Genomic DNA, 15,260 nt, shown 5'->3' on the forward strand with positions numbered 1-15,260 from the left:
GCATGGACCCGGATGACGAAAGGGCTCTCCCCCAGCACAGGGGGGACTCCTGGGCCACCGCCCCCAGCCTGCAGCGCTGGCTGAACCTGGAATCCTCGGCCCACTGACAGCTCTTTGGGACCCTGTTGGAACCTCCTTCCCGCCTGAGTTTGAAGTGACCCTCACCCCGAGCTTCCCTGCCCCCCCCTTTCCTCCTTGTTCCTGATTCATCTTGCCTGTGCATTTGTCCACCCCAGCGGGGGGAACAGCACGGTGATCAGAGCGGGGCAATGAGGGGCCTGATTGCAGACAGCCTTAGGGGCATCGTCATGGCTCTGACTCTGGCTTTGAGTGAAATGGGAAGCCACCCATGGTCGGGAGCAGAGCGCTGATGAGCTCTGACCTCACCAGAAGGTCACTTCTGTCTCTGTGTGGAGAAGAGACTAGGAGGGTGAGGGAAGGAGCAGGATGATCCCTGAAACCAATGCAGCAATCAAGGTGGGAAATGATGGCAGCTTAGATCAGAGTGATCGGCGTCCAGATGCGGACGTTAGTATTTTAAAGGTAGAGACAACAGGTAGTAGGTTCAAGGTTTTGCTTCATGAGCTGCAGTCCAGCCTGTAATACCCAGAGCAAGGCAGGCTTCTCAAGGAACAGCTATTCACCAAGGGCCTTTTTGGGTAGAGCATGGGTTACAGGGGTGTGAGGATTCCGCTTCCCCGACGCAAGCCCTCCCGCACTCCATTTACCCCAGTGTGCTGCGTAGCACTCAGTTCTCTCCGTGCTATGAGGTCGCAAAGGCTGGGCTGCACAGCCATCTTGGATGCCCCTACTCTGGGGGTCTGAGCTATTTCCGAGCTGCTACAGTTTTCTGAGTGGGACAAGATCAGAGCAGTAGGACAATCTGGGTACTCCTGGGGCATGCCTTTCCTCTGAGAGATGCCTAAGGCGTGGTCGCCCCATACCACCTGCAGGGCTCTGGCTGGTTCCATTTCTTCACAGCCAGATGATGAGAATGAAAGGTAAAGGAAGGGGAGTCCAGGGCACATTCTTGGAACAAATAAGACCTTTTATGAGAGTATAACCGTAGGGTCACCAATAGTAAAATAACTAGTACAAATAAGTTAGACTTGAAGTTATCTGTGCTCTCAAATCCTAGGATTAACTCATCTTCACCAGCTAGGAGCCCAGGGTCATTAAGTTCAACATTCCGTGGGCTTGTGAGTCCTCCACGTGGAAGTCAGCATGCCCCCCTGCTCAGTGGCCACGCAGAAGCTTCTCCTTGCACAGCTCTTCCTGGCTGCCTTTGCCACCAGCTCAGCATTCAGCCTCCAGCTTTTCTCGTCCCAGGGATTTAATGGTAGAGGTCTGCTCATTTTTCTTTCAAGAAAAACATGTAAAATATAAGAAGTTGTGAGGAATTCAGTGAAACCCTATGAAAACACTCCTAAGCTGAAAAAAAAATTATCCATATAGCTGAAACCCCCATGTTCCCCTCTTCCACAGAAACTGCCTTTCAGAGACAGCCACTATCCTGAATGAAATATGGATCGCTCTGTGTTTTTGGAAATTTTACAACATATATGTATCCCAGAGCAATACAAAACATGTACTTTGCATGTTTTGCATTCATATAAATGTATCAATATAAGATTTTATCTGCAACTTGCATTTTTTGCTCCATGTATTTATCATTGCAAGATTTATCCTTTTTGATATGTGAAGCTTTATTTATTTTCACGGCTGTCTAGTTTCCTGTTCAATGAGTATACCAGAACTTGTTTATACTGTCTACTTTTGATGGCCACTTAGGTTCCTTCAGTAAATATTCATTAAAGAACCTACTATGCAGAAGAACCATGAGAGACAATGGACTCTGAAAAACAAACTGAGGGTTCTAGAGGGGAGGGGGTTGGGAGGATGGGTTAGCCTGGTGATGGGTATTGAGGAGGGCACGTTCTGCATGGAGCACTGGGTGTTATGCACAATGAATCATGGAACACTATATCTAAAACTAATGATGTAATGTATGGGGATTAACATAACAATAAAAAAAATTAAAAAAAAAAAGTTGTACACACTAAATATCTACAGCTTTTTGTATGTCAATCATGGCTCAATAAAGCAGTTTAAAAAAAAAAAAAAAAAAAAGAACCTACTATGCAGGGTGCCTGGGTGGCTCAGTCGGTTAAGCATCCAACCCTTGATTTAGGTTCAGGTCATGATTTCAGGGTCCTGAGACTGAGCCCCCGCATCAGGCTCCGGGCTCAGCAGGGTGTCTGCTGGAGATTCTGTCTGTCCCTCCCCCCAGCTCTCTCATGTGCTCTCTCTGTCTCTCTCTCTCAAATAAGTAAACAAATCTTTAAAAAAAATAAGAACCTATAATGCAGGAGCTGGGAATAAAGTAGTGAGTAAAAATCACAAAACCACTGCCCTCAAGGAGCTCACATTCTGGAGGAGAGTGCACAATAGAAAAATAAGTAAAGGGACGCCTGGGTGGCTCAGTCGGTTAAGCGTCTGCCTTCAGCTCAGGTCATGATCCCAGGGTCCTGGAATCGAGCCCCGCGAGGGGATCCTTGCTTGGCAGGGAGCCTGCTGCTCCCTCTGCTTGTGCTCTCTCTCTCTCTGACAAATAAATAAAACCTTGAAAAAAGAGAGAGAGAAATAAGTAAAATATAGAACACATCGGATGGGGATAATTGCTAAAGGCCAAGTAAGGAGGGGGGCAAAGAATGGGGGAGGAGGTGGTTGTGATTTTAAGTTGGTGGCTCAGGGAAGGGCCCACTAAGAAGGTAATATGCAAGCAAAGACCTAAAGGCAGGGAGAAAGCCAGGCATGCAGGTATCTGGGGAAGAGCATTGCAAGCAAAAGGCTTCCAGCTCCTATAAATGATGTTGCTATGAAAATTCATATACAGGTCTCCTTATGGACAGACGCAGGGGCTCTCTGGGGTAAGCCCTCAGAGTGGTCCTGATGGGCCACAGCAAATGAATATTTATGTCCAATGTTGGTAGATGTTTCCAAAAGGATTGCACCTTTTCTTTTCTTTTCTTTTTTTAAAGATTTTATTTATTTGACAGAGAGAGACACAGCAAGAGAGGGAACACAAGCAGGGGGAGTGGGAGAGGGAGAAGCAGGCTTTCCACTGAGCAGAGAGCCCGACGCAGGGCTCAATCCCAGGACTCTGGGATCACGACCTGAGCCAAAGGCAGACGCTTAACGACTGAGCCACCCAGGCGCCCCAGGATTGCACCTTTTCATACACCTCCTAGCAACGGTTAGGAGTTCCACTTGCTCCACATCCTCACCAATGCTTGGTAGTGTCAGCTTTTTAAATTAAAAAGTATGGGTAGAAAATGATACTTCATTTTGAGATGTTTGCTCTTCTCTTATTGGTGAGATTCAGCATCTTTTCACAGTGTTAGCCATTTGTGTGTTCTCTCCTTGAATTAACATCTCACTTCATGCGTTTTTCTCTCAGGTTGTCTTTTTCTCTCTGGCTTATAGAAGTTCTTCACAGAAATTTAACATTAATCCTTTATTAGGAATGTATCCTTTCCAAGTTTTGACTTACCTTTTACTTTGTTTATGGTATCTTTTGAAGCAAAGGCGGATTTTTTTAAAATGTCTTTTCCAGGACAACTGGATGGCTCAGTCAGTTGAGCTTCTGGCTCTTGATTTCCGCTCAGGTCGTGATCTCGGGGTCCTGGGATGGAGCTCCCTGTTGGGCTTCGTGCTCAGTGAGGGGTTGGCTTGAGATTTTCCCTCTCCCCCAAATTGTTCTCTCTCACTCTCAGATGAATAATTCTTTTTTTTTTTTTTTTTTTTTTAAGATTTTATTTATTTATTTGACAGACAGAGACACAGCGAGAGAAGGAACACAAGCAGGGGGAGTGGAGAGGGAGAAGCAGGCTTCCAGCCGAGCAGGGAGCCCGATGTGGGGCTTGATCCCAGGACCCTGGGATCATGACCCGAGCTGAAGGCAGATGCTTAATGACTGAGCCACCCAGGCGCCCCTCAAATGAATAATTTTTTTTTTTAAAGATTTTATTTATTTGTGTGACAGAGAGAAAGAGAGGCAGCGAGAGAGGGAACACAAGCAGGGGGAGTGGGAGAGGGAGAAGCAGGCCTCCTGCCAAGCAGGGGCCCGATGCGGAGCTTGATCCCAGGACCCTGGGATCATGACTAGAGCCGAAGCCAGACGCTTAAGGACTGAGCCACTCAGGTGCCCCTCAAATGAATAATTCTTAAAAAATAAAAGTAAAATAATGTCCTTCCCAATCTAAAATTCCTTTTATTCCATTTTCTTGCCAATTGCCTTGGCCAGAACCTCCATTACAATGTTGAATAGAAGTGGTGCGATCAGACATCCTCACCTTGTTCTAATCTTCGGGGGTAAGCATTCAGTTTTTTACTGGTATGATATTACCTGTGGATGTAGATGTCCTTTGTCAGGTTGAGGACATTGCCTTCTATTCCAAGTTTGGTGAGAGTTGTTTGTTTGTTTTTTAAATCAGGAATGACTGTTGGATTTTGTCAATTTTTTTCTGCATGTATTGAAATAATCATATACTTTTTTTTTTAGCTTGTTAATACAGTGAAATACATTTATTGATTTTGGTTAAACCGACCCTGCATTTTTTAGATAATCCCACTTGGTCATGACTTTTTAAATTTCTATTATTTTATTATTATTGGATTCAATTTGCTAAAATTTTGTTTATAAAATATTTGCAGCATATACATTTAACAAAGGACTTGTATCCAGAATATATACACAACTCCTACAACTCAATAATAAAGACAAACAACCTAACAAAAAATGGGCAAGAGGCTTGAATAAACAATGCCAAGCAGCCAATAAGCACATGAAAAAGTATTAACTACCATTAGTCATCACACCAGAATGAGATATCACTAAACACTCACTAGAGGGGCACCTGGGTGGCTCAGTCGGTTGAGTGACCCTTGGTTTCGGCTCAGGTCATGATCTCAGGGTTGTGGGATTGAGCCCTGCGACTGCCTCTGCACTCCGTGGGGAATCTGCTTCTCTCTCTCCCTCTGCTCCCCTTCCTTCCCCCCCCACCGCTGGTGTGCTCCCTCTAAAGTAAATAAATCTTTTAAAAAATGCTCATTCACTAGAATGGCCAAAATGAAAAAGACAGTGCCAAAATTTGGTGAGGATGTGGAGCAGCAGGAATTCTAATACATGGCCGGTACTTGCAGAAGGTATTACAACCACTTTGTAGAACTGACAGTTTCTTAAAAAGCTGAGCATACATCCACCCAGCCATGTCACCTCTAGGAGTTTCCACAAGAGAAATGAAAGCATATGCCCATAAAAACAAAACAACCTTGATAAGTATGTTCATAGCACCTTTACTCATAGTAAGCAAAAACTGGGAACATCCCAGGTTTCCATCAATCTGAGAATGGATAAATTGTGCTATATTTATACAATGGAATAAATACTACACAGCAACAAAAAAGAATTACTGATCTATGTAATGACATAGATAAGTCTCAAAAATTTTTTGCTGAGGGAAAGCAGCAGACACAAAAATGCACAAAATATATGACTACAATCTCACCGTAGTAAATTCTAGAATTGGCAAAAATAACCCATGCTGATAGAAATCACTGCTTTGGGGGTGAGATTATAGGGAAGAAGTGTCTGGGGACAAGAAAGGGACAAGAAAGAACTTTCTGGGGTAATGGGAATGTTCTGTGTCTTAATAGGTGTTTGCCAAAAATGATTTAGTGGTGTACCTAGAAGAGCATTTCACTGTTCTGGGTACTCAGCAAAATTCTAGGCTAAGGGGATTTTTTTCTTACAGATTTTATTTATTTTAGAGACAGAGAGCAATGGGGGGGAGGGGCAGAGGGAGGAGAGACTCTCAAGTAGACTCCCACTGAGCATGAAGCCCAACATGGGACTTGACCCCACAATCCCGAGATCACGACCTGAGCCAAAATCAAGAGTCCGATGCTCAACCGACTGAGCCACCCAGACGCCCCTAGGCTAAGGGGATTCTCAAGAAAAGTAATTCTCAGGAAATTACTCTTGCACTTAGGGTTTTTCCCGCCCCGAATCTGGGGCTCTGTTCCACCAGCCCACTGTCATCAAAGGCCAGAGCCTTTGTGCAGTTGCTCCATCAGTGACCAGCCACTTTGATGCCCACCTGCACCCAGCCCAGGTATTTGTCTCCAGCATGGCACTGGGCTCACCTGTAAAAGGTTTTCCTCTCTTTGGAATTCATCAAGTTTTCCTTGCTTCCACCTCTCCTCAGTAGCATATCATAGAGGAATATCCAGGTAGATATTCATGAACATCATATACAGGGATCGAGGATCAGTATCTTACTGGAATGGAAATTTTATTCAGAGTTGGTGAAATTCCGTTGTAGATTTGGAGGGTTCTTTAAAGGCTATACTTTTTCTTTTTTTTTTAATTCACATTAGCTGCATCCTGGTTTTGTCAGTTGTGTTTACGTCCTGAACATCTATAGATGAAGACATTTTTACTTCTCACAAATGAGGGACACATCAACCTATCATGCTCACATCTCTGGCTTGGAGAGCCAGTCTTGCTCCACCAGAGTCCCCAGATGAGGCATTTGTCTTCTGGCACAGCTGCTGAGGCCCATACAGCTAGCTTTTAAGAAGCAAGTGTGTTTCCTTATGGACTCATTTTTTAAGCTTTTAATCTTTCTCTCTGTCTCTCTCCTATACACACATACTGGCTCTTGTACATTAGGTCAACCTCCCAGGGTAACAGCACTGATAATAGCCCTGCCTACACACACATGAATGATCTGTGTTCTATTTCCCACCCAGTAACATGGGATAAGGAAAATTTTGGATTTCATGATTTTAATATTATTCCTGGATGAAAATAATGTTCTTTTAAATTCCAATTATATACATTTATTTTAAACAAAATCACTTGAAGTTAAAGGGAAAGAATATATATTGCTTACAATCCCACCATCAACACGGAACAAATTATTAACATGTGGGTGACATTTTTCCACAGAGCTCCCCTAGGAAAGACTTATAATTTCATAGAATTGGGATCATCCGTGTTGTTATGAACCTAATTTTGTCTCCCAATAATATGCCATTTAATTTTTGCACCATAATAACGTAAACTTTCTCCTATTGGGGAGCATTTAGTATTTTGCTGTTATAAACCATGCTATAACAAAGGTCCTGCCCACATTTTCATAGCTGAGCAGTTATTCCCATGGACAAATTGCAAAGGTGAGATTGCTGAATCAACTCATGAACGTACTTTGCATTGGACCCTTCCAACTTAAGTACCCTATGAAGAGGGTATACCTATCCATGGGTGCTGAATAATAGAATCCATTTCCTACACTTTCTTAGTTTTTTTTTTTTTTTCTTAAGTAAACTCTACCCCCAACATGGGGCTTGAACCCATGACCCCAAAATCAAGAGTCCCATGCTCTACTGACTGAGCCAGGCAGGCACCCCCATTTCATAATATTTTTTAAAGATTTTATTTATTTATTTGAGAGAGAAAGACAGAGATAGTGAGAGAGAGCAGGAGTGGGGAGGAGAGGGAGAAGCAGACTCCCCGCTAATGCGGGATTTAATCCCAGGACCCTGGGATCATTACCCGAGCCGAAGGCAGACCCCCAACAACTGAGCCACCCAGGCGCCCCTCCAACATAGTCTTTTTAAATCATTGTCAATCTTCACCTGCCAATTAGCCTCTCTAGACTGTGTTTTCTGCATCTATAAAATGGAAATAACAGAAGAACTTGCTTCACCAGGATCTCTGTATTAAATGAGGTAATGTAGACTGCACGATTGGGGTACTGCCTACCTCATAACAGCTGCTCAAATATTTATTTTTTTTTAAAGATTTTATTTATTTATTTGACAGAGAGAGAGAGATAGCGAGATCAGGAACACAAGCAGGGGGAGTGGGAGAGGGAGAAGCAGGCTCCCCTCTGAGCAGGGAGCCCCATGTGGGGCTCGATCCCAGGACCCTGGGATCATGACCTGAGCCGAAGGCAGACGCTCAACCAACTGAGCCACCCAGGCGTCCTCAAATATTTATTTTCATCATTTTAATTTGCATCCCTTTGATGACTGATGAACTCATGTACTTTTTAATGTATTTGTTGTCCATTTGTATTCCTTTTGTGAATTTCCTGTTCATACAAAGGACTAGTGAGGAACCTTTTGTCTTGGTCCTCCCTGACTGGAACGGAGATGGCTCTACATCTGGGGTTGGCAAGGCTTTTCTGATAAATATCTTACCTTTCCAGGCTATGCAATCTCTTCACAACTACTCAGTTCCACCTTAGTGTGTTAAAGCAGCCATAGACAATATGGAAATGACTGGGCGTGGCTATGTTCCAATAAGACTATTTACAGAAACACTTGGGCCAGATTTGGCCTGTGGGCCATAGTTTGCCAACCTCAGTGCTAGTGTCACCATTTAAGCCTGATATCATATGATAAAAATATTTTTTTCCTGGGGCGCCTGGGTGGCTCAGATGGTTAAACGTCTGCCTTCGGCTCAGGTCCTGATCCCAGGGTCCTGGGATCGAGCCCCACATCGGGCTCCCTGCTTGGCGGGGAACCTGCTTCTCCCTCTCCCTCAACTGTTCCCCCTGCTTGTGCTCTCTCGCTCTGTCAAATAAATAAATAAAATCTTTTTTAAAAAAATATTTTTTTCCTGTTACCAGGGTTTTTTTTTCCTTAAATAATCTTTAAATATTAAATTTTATCAACTTCTTTCTCAGTAATCATTGAGATGACTAGGTTTCCCCATTGATTGATTAAAATGGGGTATTATGGTTATGTATTTCCTAATACTCAGTACCCTGATTCCTGGAGTGAATGTTCCTGAATTCAAATGTACTAGCTACGCCATCTTTACTGGCAGGATCTGATCTGGAAACTTTCCATTAATAGTCCTGAGAGATATTGGCCTTTAATTGTTCTTTGAGTTTTGACAAACTGGTATCACAAGAGAGGTAAATATTCAGCTTTCTACATGTTCTGGAACAGTTGCGTATCAGCATAGAGCCTGTCCCAGGACTCAATCTCACAACCCTGAGATCACGACCCGAGCCAAAACCAAGAATCTGATACTTTGCGCCACCCAAGTGCCCCTCTCCTCTTTGTCTTTTCATTTACTGTAAAATTGTAGCAGTTAAAAAAAAAAAAAGATTTATTTATTTGAGAAAGAAAGAGAGAGAATGTGTGAGCAGGGGAGGGGGCAGAGGGAGAGGGAGAGAAACTCGTGGGGCCCGACACAGGGCTCGATCTCATAACCTGAGCCGAAACCAAGAATCAGGATGCTCAACCGAGCCCCGCAGGTGCCCCATGAAATTGTAGCAGTTTTGAACATAAAAAGAAAAGGAAAGCCACACAATATCCAAAGACTTTTATTGATTAGCTACGTTCATTTCTGTTTTCTTCTAAGCCCTTCTCCAAATGCACATATAGGGCAACGTAGCCACAACAGTTCACATTTCACTACAGTTGACCCTTGAACGACGTGGGGCTTGGGAGCGCTGACCCCTGCACAGCTGAAAATCCGCATATAACTGACTCTCCGAAACCTTGACTAATAGCCTCCTATTGACTGGCAATCTTACCGATAATACAAAGTCAGTTGATTAACACATATTTTATATATTATATACCGTATTCTTATAATAAAGTAAGCTAGAAGAAAGAAAATCATAAGGAAGACAAAGTTCCAATACTCTGCTGTATTTATTGAAAAAAATCCACATATAAGTAGACCCGCACAGTTCAAAACCGTGTTGTTCGAGGGTCAACTGTATTATAGGCATTTTCCATGTTTCTACACAGTGTTCATAATTATAGTTTATAATGAATTCCTGAAACAAATTAGAAGCAGCCCAATTTTCTAGCATTGGGGGAACAATGAAGCAAATAATGGCACTCTAGCTCTTTGGAATGGTACATCAATCATTCAGTCAAATATTATCAACCTATTTTGACTTCTGAGCAATAGCCCTTCCCACATTGGGTAATCACATTAATTAATATTACTGAAGAGAGTTTTGATCTCACTAATTAAAAAATTTTTCCTAGGTATCAAATGCCACGCAGGTTCAGCCCTTCTCTGGGAATGCATCAAAAAACCACAAAATTTAAATGTGTGTGTACAGTTTTTATATATTAAAATATGTAGTTTTTTCTCTCTGGTATGAGTTCTTTGGTGCCCAATAAAATTAGAACCTTGATTGAAAGCTTTCCCACATTGATGACATTTATACAGTTTCTCTCTAGTGTGCGTTCTCTTATGTTGAGTGAAGGATAAATGAAAACTGAATGTTTTCCCACGTTTGTTACATTTATATTGCTTCTCAACAGTATGGATTCTCTTGTGAACTGTAAGGTGAGAGATGTGACCAAAGGCTTTTCCACATTCATCACATTTGTATGGTTTCTCTCCAGTGTGCGTCCTTTCGTGTTACGTGTAGGAGGAGCGGTCACTAAAGGCTTTCCCACATTCATTACATTTATAGGGTTTTTCTCCAGTATGTGTTCTCTTACGCACATTAAGATTGGACCTTCCACTGAAGGATTTTCCACATTCATCACATTCATAGGGTTTCTCTCCAGTATGAACTCTCCGGTGTACATTAGGACGAGAATTTTGGCTGAAAGACTTCCCACATTCATTACGTTCGTAAGGTTTCTCACCAGTGTGAGTTCTCTGCTGTAAACTGAGGTGAAGCCTCTGCCAGAAAGACTTCCCACATTCATTACATTCATAGGCTTTCTCCCTACCGTGATTTCTCAGATGTTAAGAAAGAGATGAAAGTTTCTTAAAGGCTTTCCCACATTTGTTACATTCATAGGGTTTCTCCTTAGTATGAGTTCTCATGACCTGAGAGAGGGGTGAGCTATAGGTAAAAAAATCTCCACTTTCTTTACATCCGTAGAATTTCTCTCCTACATTAATTATCTCATGTGTACAAAGGTATACGCTCTGGTTGGTATATTTACCATGCTCAATCAACTTAGACAGTTTTCCCAAGGCTTTTCCACATGGACTGCCTTTACAAGGTTTCTTCCCTACCAAGATTTCCTGATGATTTTTTAAAATGAAATTATGATGTAAGCTTTGAATTGAGTCAATTTGATGGAAATATTCTTTGACAAGAAATCTCCGTGAAGAAACAAACTCTGAATTGAAGCTGCATTTTCCCACAACTTCAGCATTTCCCCAATCCCCATCCCGGGTCACTACTTGCCCTTGTTTATGTTCCACTGGCCCCGAACTGCCACCGTGCATCTTCTGCTTCTCTGACTCATCCCCAGATTCCCAGTCGTCTGCTGTGGTAGAACATCAGCCATCATCCACTGCGGATCTTGTCAGGTTCATGCTGCTGGGTAACTCCTTCCCAGAAAAGACCTCTGTTGGTGACAACTCCTGGCTTTTAGCTTTCTTCTTCCATTCTAGAAGGAAATTAAAAATAATTTAGATCTAGTCTTACAAAGCACCCAGAAGGGGCGCCTGGGTGGCTCAGTTGGTTAAGCGACTGCCTTCAGCTCAGGTCATGATCCTGGAGTCCCGGGATCGAGTCCCGCATCGGGCTCCCTGCTTGGCAGGGAGTCTGCTTCTCCCTCTGATCCTCCCCGCTCTCATGCTCTCTGTCTCTCATTCTCTCTCTCTCTCTCAAATAAATAAATAAAATCTTTAAAAAAAAAAAAAAAAGATTTAAAAAAAAAAAAACAAAAAAAAACAAAGCACCCAGAAGCAGGGTCAGACTACCTCAGTTATCCTCGATCCTTCTCATTCTCAGTTTCTTCAGTTCTCCTTGAGCACGACCATTTCCACCATTAACACATAGTTCCTCTCTGCTTGAGGACCTTCCTTTGGTCTCCAAAGTCTTAGGTGTCAGCAACCCTTTCCCTTTTCATCATTCAGCTCTTGAGTCTCAGGTCACCTCCTCGGAGACCCTTCCCAACCTCCCAGCCTGCATGGGTTCCTTATCACTTTCCACCTCATTGTCCTGTTTCATTTCCCTCATACCACTGTTTCGCATTAGTCAACATCTTGTTCTTTTTGTTCTTTATTGTCTGCACCTCCCCAGACACCATGGACTAGAGGCTTTAGGCTCCACAGTGGTAGGAACCTTGCCCATCCTGTTCACACTGTGTCTCCAGTGCCCAAAGTGCACAGAGAACAAAAGGACTCCACAGGCAGGTGGATAAACAAAAAGAGTGATCAGCACACCAGGCAGAGGGGATGCACCTGGAGCACCAGGGATGCTTGGGACATGTCTGTGAGGTGGACAGAGAGGGTACCTGATCATGCTCCCTAGCAGCCTGACTCCCATCAGGGGGGTAGGTCTTATGTTTCTGACATGGGAAGAGGCTATGGAATTGAATTTGAGGAGGGCTTTGCAAGGTCACGCAGAGCAAAGAGGGATCTGGAAACCTGCAGAGGGTTTCTCCTTGAGTCCTTGACTGGACTCCAACTGCAAATGCATAGAAGGCTAAGACCTGACAGAACAGCTGCTACAGGGCTGAGCAGAGGTTTCAGAAGTTACCCAGCGTGGGGAGACTTAGCTGTGACCCAGGAAGCACCCGAGGCACTCAGGTGAGACTCTAGAAAGTTGTACCTTAGGAGGAAACACCATACCCTGAGGATAAGGACTACATCCAAGGACTAAAGCAAAACCAAAGTAACATTACCTTAATAAATCCTAAAACCGGGGTGGCCTGGGTGGCTCAGTCGTTAAGCGTCTGCCTTCGGCTTGGGTCATGATCCTATGGTCTTGGGATCGAGCCCCACATCGGGCTCCCTGCTCGGCGGGAAGCCTGCTTCTCCCTCTCCCACTCCCCCTGCTTGTGTTCCCTCTCTCGCTGTGTCTCTCTCTGTCAAATAAATAAATAAAATCTTTAAAAAAAAAAAAAAAAAAATCCTAAAACCAAGCCTCATCAGGATTAGGGTGATTTGTAGTAATTTAACTGCCTACCAGAAAAAAAACTCATACTCTTGGTAGAAGACAAGAATCCATAGTCTCTCCAATGCATCGTCTGCAGAATCCAGTATATAAAAATTGACTAGACAGGTAAAGAATCAGGAAAATGTGACTCATAATCAAGAAAAAAAAGTCAATAGAAGCAGATATACCAAACATTAGAAGTAGAAGGAAAAGATTTAAAAATAACTATTACAGCTCTTTCTCTTCAACTTGGTGGCCGAGCGGCAAACACAGAGAAGCCGATCTTCATGGAGACCCTAACAAGCAAGAACATTACCCTCAAGGTCGAGCCCACTGACACCATTGAGAATGTCAAAGCCAAGACAATGAGGGCATCCCACCTGACCAGCAGTGTCTGTTTTGAGGGCCAAACAGCTGGAGGATGGCTGCACTCTCTCAGACTATAGTATCCAGGAAGAGCACCCTGCACTTGGCGCTTGGCCTAGAGGTGGCATCCCAGCCCTCCCTCTGCCAGCTCGCCCAGAAATACAACATTGTGCTCCCGCCAGACGTGCGGCCACACCAACCATCTGCACCTTCAGATGAAGGTCAATAAAGCCCCTCCATCAGTTCTTCCTTTCCCCACAGGGTGGCCTCCTGCCCGAGCCCCGTGGCCCTGGGGCCTCAATAAAATTTCACTTACACTGACTGGGGGAAAAAGCCCAACCTATTATAAACATAACACAGAATTTCACGGAAATTTTGAAAAAAGAACCAATTGAAAATTCCATTCTGGAATTAAATAAAAATACAGTATGTGAAGCAAACCATGAATAGACTTAACAGCAGACTGGACACAGAAGAAGAAAGAATCTGTGAATTCAAAGGGAAGTAAGTGGAAATTTTATGATGATACAAAGGGAGAGAAAAGAATTTAAAAACAGAACACCTGACAAAAGGACTAATGTGTAGCTGGAGTTATAAGACAGATCGAAGCAGAGGAAACATTTGAAAAGATAAGAGCAGAGATTTTTTTCCACACTGATCAAAGGTACCATTCTAGGTGTTCAGTGTTCCAGGGCAACAATCTGCAGAGAAAATCTTGTGATTTTGACATCTGATATCAAACTTTTTAGCACTTCATTACATACTTCAATGTTATAAATAAAGCTAGTAAAACCATTCTAAATGATAGTCTCTGGGGGAAAGATACACATGAGACTAAATTCCCACTTTTATGTATGTTTAATGTAACTTTCTACTGGGTACATATTAAAGACATCCCAAAAAAGGTGAAAGTTCACAGGCAGAGTGGGTTTAAAGCACCATACCCGGAGATTTAAGAACTAAACCATCAGTTCTCTCTGATTTCATTCATTTGTTCCCTGTAAACCCTCTCTGCTCTCTAAAAAACAGTTGATAGGGATGCCTGGGTGGCTCAGTCGGTTAAGTGTTTGCCTTCGGCTCAAGTCATGATCCCAGGGTCCTGGGATCGAGCCCCACATCAGGTTCCCTGCTCAGCGGGGAGCCTGCTTCTCCCTCTGCCTGCTGCTCCCCCTGCTTGTGCTCTCTCTTTCTCTCTTGCTCTCTCGCTGAAAAATAAATAAAATATTTAAAAAAGAAAGAAAGAAAGAACAGTTGATAAATTGCGCCTGCCTTTCAGAGAGAACTGAAACACAAGTGGGAGCGTCATCCAGGCCAGAATGACAGAAAGAAGTAAAAAGAAGCCAAGACTTTAAAGTGATGACAGGTCTTTATCAAACACTGCACCCAACAGTAGCAGAATATACATTCATCAAAATAGACCATATGCTGTGTCATAAAAACATTTCTCAATAAATTTAAAAGGAGGGCACCTGGGTGGCTCAGTTGGTTAAGCGGCTGCCTTCGGCGCAGGTCATGATCCCAGGGTCCTGGGATCAAGTCCCGCATCAGGCTCCCTGCTCGGCGGGGAGCCTGCTTCTCCCTCTCCCTCTGCCCGCCTCTCTGCCTACTTACGCTATCTCTCTGTCAAATAAATAAATAAAATCTTTAAAAAAATAAATCAATCGGGGGCGCCTGGGTGGCTCAGTTGGTTAAGCGACTGCCTTCGGCTCAGGTCATGATCCTGGAGTCCCTGGATCGAGTCCCGCATCGGGCTCCCTGCTCGGCAGGGAGTCTGCTTCTGCCTCTGACCCTCCCCCCTCTCATGTGTTCTCTCTCATTCTCTCTCTCTCAAATAAATAAATAAAATCTTTAAAAAAAAATAAAAAAATAAAAAAATAAAAAAAAAATAAATCAATCGATAAATAAATAAATTTAAAAGGACTGAATTCATACAGAGTA

The 15,260-nt window shown here is 43.3% G+C and overlaps 2 long non-coding RNA genes and 1 pseudogene across 3 annotated transcripts in view; 1 reads left to right on the forward strand and 2 right to left on the reverse strand.

The window, feature by feature from the left end:
• LOC144380237 (uncharacterized) overlaps window positions 1–1,260 on the forward strand; it is a 2,227-nt gene extending 967 nt beyond the window's left edge. Inside the window, exon 3 of the long non-coding RNA XR_013444206.1 lies at window positions 1,139–1,260. This is a non-coding gene — a long non-coding RNA (uncharacterized LOC144380237). The remainder of the gene's footprint in view (window positions 1–1,138) is intronic.
• LOC144380239 (uncharacterized) lies at window positions 1,028–2,577 on the reverse strand. Its single transcript, XR_013444208.1, has 2 exons — window positions 2,135–2,577; window positions 1,028–1,820 (listed from the first exon to the last, which is right to left on the reverse strand). It is a non-coding gene; the product is annotated as an uncharacterized LOC144380239 (long non-coding RNA).
• Window positions 2,578–9,391: 6,814 nt separating this feature from the next.
• LOC118533242 (uncharacterized) overlaps window positions 9,392–15,260 on the reverse strand; it is a 45,978-nt pseudogene continuing 40,109 nt past the window's right edge. The window contains exon 3 of the transcript XR_013444198.1: window positions 9,392–11,460. The product of XR_013444198.1 is annotated as an uncharacterized LOC118533242 (transcript). The remainder of the gene's footprint in view (window positions 11,461–15,260) is intronic.

The sequence above is a fragment of the Halichoerus grypus genome, chromosome 15 (genome assembly GCF_964656455.1).
Source record: "Halichoerus grypus chromosome 15, mHalGry1.hap1.1, whole genome shotgun sequence".
Classification (NCBI taxonomy): domain Eukaryota; kingdom Metazoa; phylum Chordata; class Mammalia; order Carnivora; family Phocidae; genus Halichoerus; species Halichoerus grypus.